Source organism: Oncorhynchus mykiss, chromosome 3, assembly GCF_057628025.1.
Source record: "Oncorhynchus mykiss isolate SJ-2025 chromosome 3, ASM5762802v1, whole genome shotgun sequence".
In the NCBI taxonomy this organism is placed as follows: domain Eukaryota; kingdom Metazoa; phylum Chordata; class Actinopteri; order Salmoniformes; family Salmonidae; genus Oncorhynchus; species Oncorhynchus mykiss.
Window position 1 is genome coordinate 59,025,022 of NC_143024.1, and position 13,662 is coordinate 59,038,683.

A 13,662-nucleotide genomic window follows, 5' to 3' on the forward strand; every position below is an offset into this window, starting at 1 on the left:
CAGGACCCAGTTGTGCAGGGTGAGGTCGAGAACCAGGGTCTCCAGCTCAATTGTGAGTTTGGAGGGTACTATGGTGTTGAATGATGAGCTGTAGTCGATGAACATACATAGGTATTCCTCTTGGCCAGATGGGTTAGGTTGCGATTGCGTCGTCAGTGGACCTATTGGGGCGGTAAGCAAATTGGAGTGGGTCTAGGGTGTCAGGTAGGGTGGAGGTGATATGACCCTTGGCTAGTTTCTCAAAGCACTTCATGATAATGGAAGTGAGTGTTACGGGGCGATAGTAATTTAGCTCAGTTACTTTAGCTTTCTTGGGAACAGGAACAGCAGACTGGGATAGGGTTTGATTGAATATGTCAGCCAGCTGGTCTGTGCATGCTCTGAGGACGCGGCTAGGGATGCCGTATGGGCCGGCAGCCTTGCGAGGGTTAACACGTTGAAATGTTTTACTCACGTTGTTCGCGGTGAAGGAGAGCCCACAGGTTCTGTATTGTCCTCAAAGCGAGAAAATAAGTTGTTTAGTATGTCTGGGAGCAAGACGTCGGTGTCCGCGACGAGGCTGGTTGTCTTTTTGTAATCCGTGATTGACTGTTGCCCCTGCCACATACGTCTTGTGTCTGAGCCGTTGAATTACGACTCTACTTTCTCTATACTGACGCTTTGCTTGTTTGATTGCCTTGCGGAGGGAATAGCTACACTGTTTGTATTCGGTAATGTTTTCGGTCGCCTTGCCATGATTAAAAGCAGTGGTTTGCACTTTCAGTTTTGCACAAATGCTGCCATCAATCCACGGTTTCTGGTTGAGGAAGGTTTTAATAGTCACCATGTGTACAACATCACCGATGCACTTGCTAATAAACTCGCTCACCGAATCAGTGTATACATCAATGTTGTTGTCTGAGGCTATCCGGAACATATCCCAGTCCACGTGATCGAAGCAATCTTGAAGCGTGGAATCCGATTGGTTAGACCAGCGTTGAAAAGACCTGAAAACTGGCGTTTCCTGTTTTAGTTTCTGTCTATAGGCTGGGAGCAACAAACTGGAGTCGTGGTCAGATTTGCCGAAAGGAGGGCGAGGGAGGGTTTGGTATGTGTCGCGGAAGTTAGAGAAGCAATGATCCAGAATGCTGCTAGCCCTGGTTGTGCATTCGATATGCTGATAAAATTTAGGGAGCCTTGTTTTCAGATTAGCTTTGTTAAAATCCCCAGTTACAATAAATGCAGCCTCAGGGTACAGTGGGGCAAAAAAGTATTTAGTCAGCCAACAATTGTGCAAGTTCTCCCACTTAAAAAGATGAGAGGCCTGTAATTTTCATCATAGGTACACTTCAACTATGACAGACAAAAAAAAAATAAAAATCCAGAAAATCACATTTTAGGATTTTTTATGAACTTATTAGCAAATTATGGTGGAAAATAAGTATCTTGATACACACTGTTGAGCGTGAAAAACCCAGTAGCGTTGCAGTTTTTGACACAAATCGGTACGCCTGGCACCTACTACCATACCCTGTTCAAAGGCACTTCAATCTTTTGTCTTGCCCATTCACCCTCTGAATGGCACACATACACAACACATGTCTCAATTGTCTCGAGGCTTAAATATGCTTCTTTAACCTGTCTCCTCCCCTTCATCTACACTGATTGAGATGGATATAACAGGTGACATCAATAAGGGATCATAGCTTTCACCTGGATTCACCTGGTCAGTCTATGTCATGGAAAGAGCAGGTTCTTAATGTTTTGTACACTCAGTGTATATAGAGTATACTTTTGACCAGGGCCCAAAGGGTGCCATTTGGGACGCATCAATAGAAAATCAAGAGTGGTTACTGGTGTACAATGACCAGCTCCTGTCTGAACCTGTGGGAGAACAGTCATGGCAGCATGTCCATGTACAGGGCTCTGTGGTTGTGCAGGTCATCTGGAAGCGCAGATGGTCATCTGCCAACCAACTACAGAACCTGGAACAGGTTGGACAGAGAGCAGAGAGAAACATGTCTGGATACCCGCTGCAGACACAACAAAAGACGTGCTGAGAACTTCTGTACAAAGACAACCACTCTTAATGTCTCATTCCTGGCAACATTACATTTTCACCAAAGAACATCTGTCTGTGTGATGAAGATCTGAGACTTTATTTTGTGTGTGTGTGTGTGGGTGGGTGTGTGTGTGTGTAGCTGTGTTTAGCCACAATGGAAATTAATATCAAGGTATTAGTAGATTAGTAATCAACCCCTCGGTGTGTTAGACTCAACTTGTTCAATGGCCCGCCTCCCTGAGGAGAGTAAAATCATGCACTTATATGCTCTACACACATTGCATGCTGTAGGGGGAGAGAAATCACCCGATATGCTATTCTCTAGAGTCTACATATGCTCTATGCACCAAGCTGACTCTCTCATCTTCTATCAACATCCACACTCTATTGTCTTGTCATACGGCAGGATCTCTCTGCATAAAAACCAGAGCTTTGCTTTGATTCATTTTGAGCAAGATATCAATTCAAAATGGTGGACTCTCAATCACCCCGTCACCCACTGTATCCGCTCAAGAGGAGCTACAGCCTTCAAGCAAAGACCACCGTAGTTGTGATCAGTCAGTGCTTTTACCTATCCAGTCCAGGCAGTTCTGTATACTTTGCAGTCTGGACTGGTACATCTCAGACAAGGATTAGAACTCTGGATTAAGGAGGCTGTCAGATCAGGGTAGGGGCACTCTGAATACAAAACCTCCTCTGGAACCTGGTCTACCTCAGCCAGACAGTCGGCAATTTTGGTGGGACAGTCCTGGAAGGATTATGTGGTTATGCCTTTTGAAAGACATAAAAGACTCAGTGGCAACACAATCAAACAGCATGGTGAGAGATAGAACTATGCAACCCTAATGGTGAGTGACCTTACGTACCTCCACTCCCAGAAACAAGGTGTTTTCCTCTATGGCCAGATACACTTTGCTATTGTTTTTTTCAATGATGTCTTCCTGCTGGTCCTTCACAAAGTTGACCTGTGAGTGTGTCTTGAATATCTTCAGACGTTACAGACCTCAACAGGCTCTAACATAATGAATTGTTGAACACAAACTCAGTTTCAAGGAATTACTCATTCAGTTCTCTTCCCTCCTCTACATCCGAGAATTAACAGTCTGCATCCTTCTCTGATATCCATCATGGTATAGAGAGCTCTGTATCTGATTACATTTAGTGAGAGGAAATGGAAATGTATGTCTCTGTTGGAGTACAGAACCCACAGAAATTGAATATTTCCCTTCCCCCTGTAGTTTTTCTTAATTTTCTACTTAGTGGACAAATAGAGTGAATCCTATAATCATAGCAATTCACTGACGGCATGTTATCGGTAGTCAATCCCTCTTTCTGTTTCTAACAGGTTCGATTTTTGATGCCACTCAGAGGGAGGAAACTCAGGAAGCAGTCTATTGTGAAACTGTACATACTAGATCACAAATATAACAATTAGATTGTCCTTCCTGCTACACGTTCTCAGTAAAAACATACAGGAAAAGTGAGGAAATGAAGGCTTAACCATTCAACCTACAGTGCCTTGCAAAAGTATTCACCCCCCTGGCGTTTTTCCTATTTTGATGCATTACAATCTGTAATTTAAATGCATTTTTATTTGGATTTCATGCAATGGACATAAAATAGTCCAAATTGGTGAAGTGAAATGAAAAAAATAACTTGATTCAAAAAAGTCTACTATATAAAAAACAGAAAAGTGGTACGTACATATGTATTCACATATTTTGCTTTGAAGCCCCCAAATAAGATCTGGTGCAAACAATTACCTTCAGAAGTCACATAATTAGTTAAATAAAGTCCACCTGTGTGCACTCTAAGTGTCACACGATCTGTCACATGATCTCAGGATATATACACCTGTTCTGAAAGGCCCCAGAGCCTGCAACAGCACTAAGCAAGGGGCACCACCAAGCAAGTGGCACTATGATGACCAAGGAGCTCTCCAAACAGGTCAGGGACAACATTGTGGAGAAGTACATATCAGGTTTGGGTAATAAAAAAATATCTGAAACTTTAAACATCCCAAGGAGCATCATTAAATCCATTATTAAAAATGGAAAGAATATGGCACCACAACAAACCTGCCAAGAGAGGGCCGCCCACCAAAACTCACAGACCAGGGAAAGAGGGCATTAATCAGAGAGGCAACAAAGAGACCAAAGATAACCCTGAAGGAGCTGCAAAGCTCCACAACAGAGATTGGAGTATCTGTCCATAGGACCACTTTAAGCCGTACACTTCACAGAGTTGGGCTTTATGGAAGAGTGTCCAGAATAAAATAAGCAAACATGTTTGGTGTTTGCCAAAAGGCGTGTGGGTGACTCCCCAAACACATGAAAGAAGGTACTCTGGTAAGATGAGACTAAAATTGAGCTTTTTGGCCATCAAGGAAAGCACTATGTCTGGCGCAAACCTAAACACCTCTCATCGACCTGAGAACACCAAGCATCGAGGTGGGGATTTTTTTTCCCCCCATCGGCAGGGACTGGGAAACTGGTCAGAATTGAAAGAATGATGGATGGCGCTAAATACAGGGAAATTCTTGAGGGAAACCTGTTCCAGTCTTCCAGAAATGTGAGACTGGGACAGAGGTTCACCTTCCAGCAGGACAATGACCCTAAGCATACTGCTAAAGCAACACTTGAGTGGTTTAAGGGGAAACATTTAAATATCTTGGAATGGCCAAGTCAAAGCCCAGACCTCAATCCAATTGAGAATCTGTGTGTTACGGCTTTCTTCCTGGGAAAGAGAGGAGGACCAAAATGCAGCGTGGTTTTGGTTGAACATCTTTAATAAAGGTGACAACATGAACAATATACAAAATAAGAAACTGTGGAAAACTGAAACAGTCCTAACTGGTACAAAACACAGAGACAGGAAACAATCACCCACAAAATACCAAAAGAATATGGCTGCCTAAATATGGTTCCCAATCAGAGACAACGATAAACACCTGCCTCTGATTGAGTACCACTCTAGGCAACCATAGACTTACCTAGAATACTACACTGAACACAACCCCATCAATCTACAAAAACCCTGCCTCCTCTCCTCTCTCTAGCCGCCTGCATGCTTCTTGTACTAAGTGACCTACCATTCTAGATACCATTCCCTTAAAACTATTAATTATGATTCCATACTTGTTTGTGCATCAAGACAAACACATAATACACATAATACCCATGTCACACCCTGGCCTAACGACAATAATAAAGAAAACACAGAATACTAAGGCCAGGGCGTGACACTGTGGTATGACTTAAAGTTTGCTGTACACCAACGGAACCCATCCAACTTGAAGGAGCTGGAGCAGTTTTGCCTTGAGGAATGGGCAAAAATCCCAGTGGCTAGATGTGCCAAGCTTATAGAGACATACCCAAGAGACTTGCAGCTGTAATTGCTGCAAAAGGTGGCTCTACAAAGTATTGACTTTGAGGGAGTGAATAGTTATGCACGCTCAAGTTGTCATTTTTTTGGTCTTATTTCTTGTTTGTTTCATAATAAAACATATTTTGCATCTTCAAAGGGGTAGGCATGTTGTGTAAATCAAATTATACAAACTGCCCATTCAAGGTTTTAAGGCAACAAAATAGGAATAATGCCAAGGGGTGAATACTTTTGCAAGCCACTGTAAATGTATAGAAGAGAGTGTTGGTGAGGACATTTTCCTCACCTTCTAAAGCCGTAATGCAGTGCAGTACGTCTCAGACAGGCCATTAGGGACTCACAGATTGCCTCCCAAATAGCACCCTGTTTTAAAGCCTGACAAAACTTCTCAAACCTTCCCTCCAAACAAATTCCTCTGATGCACAAACAAGTATGGAATCGTAATTAATAGTTTTAAGGGAATGGTATCTAGAATGGTAGGTCACTTAGTACAAGAAGCATGCAGGCGGCTAGAGAGAGGAGAGGAGGCAGTAGCTCCATTATGGTGAGGCTCTCAGGTGGGCAGGACTGAGTGGGGGGGCAGCAGGGGCTGGATGAAAGAGAAGATGAGTGGGGGATGGAGGTACGCCAGAGACTGACTCACTCACACAGGGGCAGGCAGGCAAGCAGACAAAATGGCTGGCAGTGGATTCATCCCCCTATATGGCCCACTTTCAAAGACATCCCTTCTCCTGCCTGCTCTTAATCCCACCATTCGCTCCCTGAGAATGAAAAAGCCTCCAGGAGTCAAAAGGAGAATTAATTAAAGAGAGGTGACTTACGTAGCGAGGAGTTCTGACAAACATCAGATTCATGGGGAATGAATGCTCTATTGTGGGCAACCAAAGGACTTTTGGTAGGATCTAGGTAGGATCTGCAAAGTACGGTCTATTATTTTGGTAACTGTAGAGATTGAATGCCTTAGGATTCATTGCAGTATATTGTCTGGAATTAAAAAACAGAACCACAGTTTTCACAAACAAAGTCAAGGGCTCCACTTTCATATGGAGGAAAGTAAGTTCCTCTGCAGCTTTCTGAAACAGTGGGCACAGCACTCCTCTCTCAGGTCATGGGACACATCCCAAATGGCACCCTATCCCCAGAGCCCTGGTCAAATGTAGTGCACTACACGGGGAATAGGGTGCCGTTTGGGACGCGCCCGTGTCGTTACCTACCTGCTGGAGTACCTGGTCTCAGTCTGCCGGCTGAGGAGGCTGGTGGTGTTGCTGGTGTTGGACTTCACTCAGTCTGTACTGCAAGTCCTCCGTCAGCTGCCAGATGGGCTCCACCGTGGTACACCTGAACGCCTCCCGCTCACTCTCCAGAAACAGCTCTAATGAGACACCCACACACATAGACATGAGTTTGTGCACAGACACACACACACACACACACACACACACACACACACACACACACACATACACACACAGTATGGTATTGTCTCACTCAATAGGGACTGGAACAGTATCTACACACTCAGAACTGAGAGGGGTACTGTGGTCCAGTAGCTCAGAGCGGATGCCCATGTCTGTTCTACTGGCCAGACCATTTGCTCCCAGACATCCTTTCAGCTCAGCTTCAGCCTTTTCCCTGCTGCATGGAAGGAGAGCAAAGGGAATTCCATTAAGCATACAGCACACTGTACCAAGCACTACTGAACACAGACTGCTTCTCAAATGGCAACCTATTCCCTATGTAGTGCACTACTTTTGACCAGGGCCCATAGGGAAAAGGTTGCCATTTGGGACGCATCTTCACAGTGTGCCGAACATGCTCATCCATTAGTCCCAGCTAAAATATAATGGGATTGTAACTATAGAAACAAACTTTTTCTCCCTTCTCTTATATCACCTTCACGCTAATGAATTCAGTGGCTATGTGTGGTTGCCGTGGTGCGGTCGGTCAATCTGTGTGTCTGTCTTCAGAGAAGGCTCATTACAGAAACCCACGCTTGTGTACACCATTAACCTTGGATTGCACCGACACAGTCATTACCCCGAGAACAGCCTACACCCCAGAGCTAGCTCTGCCCTTCTCACTTCACAACGCATGACACCAGCGCATGACACCAGCGGGCCGCGGCAGCCCAGCGCTTCCTCTGCTTCTGCCTCATCATCATACCAGGGAGAGTTCATTTTACAACGCCACAGAAGCTAGCTAGCTAGCACCCTCCACTGAGCTACCCATTCCCTCTTTCTTTCTTTCTTTCTTTCTTTCTTTCTTTCTTTCTCTTTCTTTCTCTGTCTTCTTTGGTCACAGAAAGCCATTTCAAATCACCCATCTCTCATTTTACTGGGCTTATTTTAGTTTCGAGCAGTGCTTGCCAGAACTGAATGTGGATGAGTAGGGTGGGTAGTAGGCTACAGACTACAATACAGTATATGGTGTAGTGGTTCCTGGTAATGTGTGCTGGGAGGAGTTTCTTATCCTGCATTGGCTAGTCTGCTGTTCTCTCTGCTCCACACCTGTCTGGGCTGCCTCAGCAGGGAGCTCTTTTTGGTCTCCTTGGCTGCATGGAGAGCCCTCCTCACCTGAACGACAGCTCTTAAATCAGCCAACAGCTACTGTGTTCCACACACTGTGGCCATTATAAATCCTCTCACAAGTTTATGATAACATGATCACATTATGGTAGCATTAGCTTGTAATCGCTGATCTCATTATGACCAATCATGACCAAGGCATAGACGGCAATCATGGAAGATTGCGTCCGCATCCCAAACGTCACAGCCTAAATTCACTTTATGTTCTTTTGACCAGGACCTATGGGTAAAAGTAGTGCACTTATGTAGGGGATAGGGTGCCATTTGGGACTCGGGTCTATGAGTAATACATGGTATAAACATGGCCAAAAAGGAGTACTCTCCTTAGTGCTCTATGTTCCTAGCTTACTGAGCAATACAGAATGAGAGATTGGTCAATTTTTTCCTTGTTATGCATCATGGGGAAAATGGTCTTTATTCAGACGTTCATTCAGTGTGTGTGGGGTTTTGCCTTTGAAATATTTACTTTGAAAGGCTCATAATCTGCAGGAATTCATGTGAAACATTATCGCCACTTGAAAGGAAAACACATTGGTAAATTAAAATATTCAGGGGGAACATGCATAAGGCGTGTTTCTGGTGGGAACAGAAGGAGGGGGTGAGTATCTTAATCTCCTGTCATTTATTTGCCTTTTCCATTATGAAAATGCTCTCTCGGTGCAGCCCTTTATACTGTCCTCTACCGCAGTGAATGTGCCCTTAGTTTTGTTCCATGTGTACAGTCTTAGGGAAAAATTGTGAAAAAATAAATAAATACAAATCTAGAAACTTAAAGGGCTCTTCGGCTGTCCCCATAGGAGAACCATTTGAATAACCCTTTTTGGTTCCAGGTAGAATCTTTTTGGGTCCATGTGCAACCCTTTCTACAGAGGGTTCTACCTGGAACCAAAAAAGGTTCTCCTATGGGGACAGCCGAAGAAACCTTTTTTCTAAGACTGTCACATTCGTTTGTAGAAACGGACCAAGACACAGCGGATGTTGAGTTCCACATTATTTATTAGAAAGTGAAACTTAGAGAAGACAAAAACAAATAAACAACACACTAACAATGAACCGTGACTACAGTGATGCTACGTGCAATAACTCTAAACAATATCCTATAAACACAAGTGAGAAAAACAGCTGCTTAAATATGATCCCCCAATTAGAGACAACGATTACCAGCTGCCTCTAATTGGGAATCATACACAAACACCAACATAGAAAAACAAACCTAGAACCCCACATAGAAATAATAAACTAGACTAACCCCCCAGTCATCCTGACCTACTCTACCATAGAAAATAAGGACTCTTTATGGTCAGGACGTGACAAAGACTGTAAGGGGGAAAATGATGTTTGATGTTAACATGCTGCAAAACATGTGAAACTACAAAGAAAACGTTTAGGTGACATGAGATTAAACCACACACCTACAAGCACAGGCAAACCACAGCTCTCGATTACCCTGCTCAAAACCCCAGCCGTTAAAAGTAGGCTGTGAATTCTCCCTTTACCATGTGTTGACCTAGGGATCTTGTCAGGATCTCTCCTTCAAAGATGTAAGGCCTTAGTATCCAGGACACTCCCACTCTCTTACTGGAAAGTCAATCATCTGATCACATCCTGCGGTGACTCCCCTCTACCACCACTGGGAAATCCACAACAGAAAGCCTGCCTTTCAGCGTGGCGGTCGTATGAAAACACTGGTTGCCTTATCTGGTCCACGCAGAGAGCTGAATTGGAAGGAGCCATGGGCAACCGTAATGAGACACAACAACAACAACAAAAGCTGCTGCCACAGTTTACCAATTAAAACACTGCAGGTCTACAAGCATAATCCTCATGCCCCCTAGGGTTAACTTCTCACAGTGCTAGGATGCAAAAAGATTGGGAACTTCAAACAGCTTTGTGGTTGATCCTCCTGCAGACTCATGAATATTCAAATTTGATGTTGATATTCTTCTTAAATCGTATATTTTTTTGGAGAGCCCATTTACAGTAGGTTAAGTAATGGTCTGCTGTTTTATAGTAAATCCGCTCCTCCGTATCATTGGAGATCGTGTGTGTGTGTGTGTGTGTGTGTGTGTGTGTGTGTGTGTGTGTGTGTGTGTGTGTGTGTGTGTGTGTGTGTGTGTGTGTGTATGTGTGTGTGTGTGTGTGTGTGTGTGTTCGTTAATGCCCATGATCTTTAAACTCTGAATGAAGGTTTCTAGCACCGTAAAACTGAAATATGATTCAGAAAGAGCCCATGGTTGTTCATTTGAGAAAGAACACCAACTCCATGTAAATATGGTCTCAGATGTAAATGATGTTGCAGATATCATGCAGAGGCATACATGCACTGTTCAGTCTTTCACCTTCTCATGATGTCAACAGATCTGTCACCCATCAACTGTCTGGCCATGTCAGACAGGCTGGTCCTGACCTCATTCAGCTGGGACTCCATGAGACAGGTGAATAAACACAAGCCATGCTGCTGCTACTGACAACGCAGACATAAAGGTCCTGGCAGAGTCTTGAGGAAAGAGCAGTCAGCATTGGTTCAGATTGGAGCTGAGCTGTCTTACCTAAATGTTTTGATCGGCTGCTGGTTGTAAAGCCATGTAGGTCTCTTCCACTCATAGCTTCTCGTCTGTTTATCAATTGTACGTGTGATTCAAACAAGGAATTTGAGGTAGCACTTTACATTCATTTACCCCGTATACCCATGTGGTAGTAACATCGTTATTCATCTTGTGACAACACTGTAGTAGTACGTTATGTATTACTGCAGCACTGTGATCGCACATCATTTTGTCAAGTAAAATCAGTCAGGAGGAAAAAATGAATAAGTAAATAGGAAGGTTCGTTAAAGTTTGACAGAAAGGTCACCACACCACCTCATCACCTTCCTGCTGTTGCTTAAATCAGTTTAGGCCTATTCTATAAGGATTAACATTTACATTCAAGAACTTAATGGGGAAAAACCGCTATCACTCAATTTCTCCCAAAACAGCCTATTCAACATTCAGGGTCTAAGAGGTTATAGGAAATAACCTCTGAATTCTCATCAGGGCCCAGTTTTTCAAAAGCAATCTGTCTGGATTTCGCCTATCGGATAGGATTAAATGCATAGAAATAGAACATATAGAATGGATGAACCGCGGTCTTGAATGGGGACTCTCGTTCTATTCGTTCTATTTCTGTGCATTTCATCCTATCCGATAGGCGAAATTCAGACAACGTTAGAAGAACTGGGCCCAGGCCTTCAAAGTGTCTGTGCATGAAAGTTAACAGCAGATGGTACACTGTAAACAGAGTGTGGAACTGTAAACAGACGTGCTAGAATGTCACTTGGGTTAATCTAATGTGGAATATCCTCCTAAATACTTTTCGAATTCATCATGTAAATGACTTGTAATATAATAATTCTGGTGTACTTCATTATGGTAAATTATCCCTATCATAACGTAAGCAAAACTGATAAGTGGAGGCTGACATCAAATTAAATTTAAAGTATTTTTTTTTTTTTTTAAGTAAGGCATTTTTATATGGAGATCAATGAGAGTGTTGAATTTGGTCAACAGAAAATGTAATTGCTAATTTGCTACGTGAGGATTATTCGATCTAATAGAAGATTTGTAAGGGTTAGGTTGTTATTGCGAATGCACTGATATAATTGGACTGATATAATTGGACACACGTGGCAACTTGGACACACGTGGCAACACACGTTATATTGGAGTCGTGCATGTTGTTCACGTGTATCTGCCCTCGCACTAGCTAGAATGGTCCACCTGGTATTGCCTCGTCCCGCCTGCCTTCCATCTTTGAGGACATGTAGGCCTATTTCCATTGTTAGAGCAGTCATATAATACACAATCTTTTCTTATACAGTGGCAAGAAAAAGTATGTGAACCCCGTGGAACTACCTCGATTTCTGCATAAATTGTTCATCGAACTTGATCTGATCTTCATCTAAGTCACAACAATAGACCAACATATTGTGCTTAAACTAATAACACACAAATTATTGTATTTTTCTTGTCTATATTGAATACATAATTTAAACATAGGTTGGAAAAAGTATGTGAACCCCTAGGCTAATGACTTCTCCAAAAGCTAATTGGAGCCAGGAGTCAGCTAACCTGGATTCCAATCAATGAGACGAGATTGGAGATGTTGGTTAGTGCTGCCTTGCCCTATAAAAAACACTCACAAAATTTGAATTTGCTATTCACAAGAAGCATTGCCTGATGTGAACCATGCTCAAACAAAATAAATCTCAGAAAAAGTTTACAAAAGTGCACCTGGATGTTCCACAGCGCTACTGGCAAAATATTCTGTGGACAGATTAAACTACAGTTAAGTTGTTTGGAAGGAACACACAACACTATGTGTGGAGAAAAAAAGGCACAGCTCACCAACATCAAAATCTCATCCCAACTGTAAAGTATGGTGGAGGGAGCATCATGGTTTGGGGCTGCTTTGCTGCTTCAGGGCCTGGACAGCTTGCTATCATTGACGTAAAAATGAATTCCCAAGTTTATCAAGACATTTTGCAGGAGAATGTTAGGCTATCTGTCCGCCAATTGAAGCTCAACAGAAGTTGGGTGATGCAACAGGACAATGTCCCAAAACACAAAAGTAAATCAATACATCTTCTGGAGTGGCCCAGTCAGAGTCCTGACCTCAACCTGATTGAGATGCTGTGGCATGACCTCAAGAGAGCAGTTCATACCAGACACCCCAATAATGTTGCTAAACTGAAACAGTTTTATAGAGAGGAATGGTCCAAAATTCCTCCTGATCATTGTGCAGGTCTAATCCGCAACTACAGAAAACGTTTGGTTGAGGTTATTACTGCCAAAGGAGGGTCGACCAGTTATTAAATCCAAGGGTTCACATACTTTTCCCATCCTGCACTGTGAATGTTTACACGGTGTGTTCAATAAAGACATGAAAACGCATAATTGGTTGTGTTATTAGTTTAAGCAGACTGTGTTTGTCTATTGTTGTGACCTAGATGAAGTTCAGATACAATTTTATGACCAATTTATGCAGAAATCCAGGGGTACCAAAGGGTTCACATACTTTTTCTTGCCACTGTAGGTCACCGATCAAGTGGTGTATAGGTACACAGGTGACCAGAATCGTTAGCAAGCCAATTCGATTTAAAGATATTTTTGTAGCAGGTTAGGAGAGCATTTTTTTCTAACCCTAACCCTTTTCCTAACCTTAACCTCAGTCTCTTAACCTGCTGTGTTAATTCTCCTAAACTGCTGCATAAGTTATGGTATCAAAGTGGTGTGAAAAGAGTTTCCCGTTTTGACTAAGTGGAACTTTACACAGAGACAAACGAGGAAGTGAGACACCCCACTCACTGTTTAAAAAAAAAATAATTCTGGTTCAGTGAAAGTCAATGAACTAAGTAAGTAGACCAGATCCAGCTGCTATTGCATTGGTGTCTATAGGAGACACCCCCAGTTAAGTATTCCGGTAACTATTATTCTTTTTTGTAACGTACTGTAAAACAGCCTGAGTGAACTGTCTTCATTTATCCACAATCTTTGGTATTCAGCTACAATTCGAAGTGACTCGTAGCAGGTTAGGAGAACTTGCTCAGCAGGTTAGGAGAATTAAAGGTTAAGGTATGATCTCAAGGATGGAAGGCAGGTGGGAGAAGAAGAG

The 13,662-nt window shown here is 42.9% G+C and overlaps 1 pseudogene; it reads right to left on the reverse strand.

Annotated features, from left to right (window-relative positions):
* Positions 1-9,604, reverse strand: part of LOC149984623 (coiled-coil domain-containing protein 148-like) — a 42,559-nt pseudogene extending 32,955 nt beyond the window's left edge.
* Positions 9,605-13,662: the final 4,058 nt, after the last annotated feature.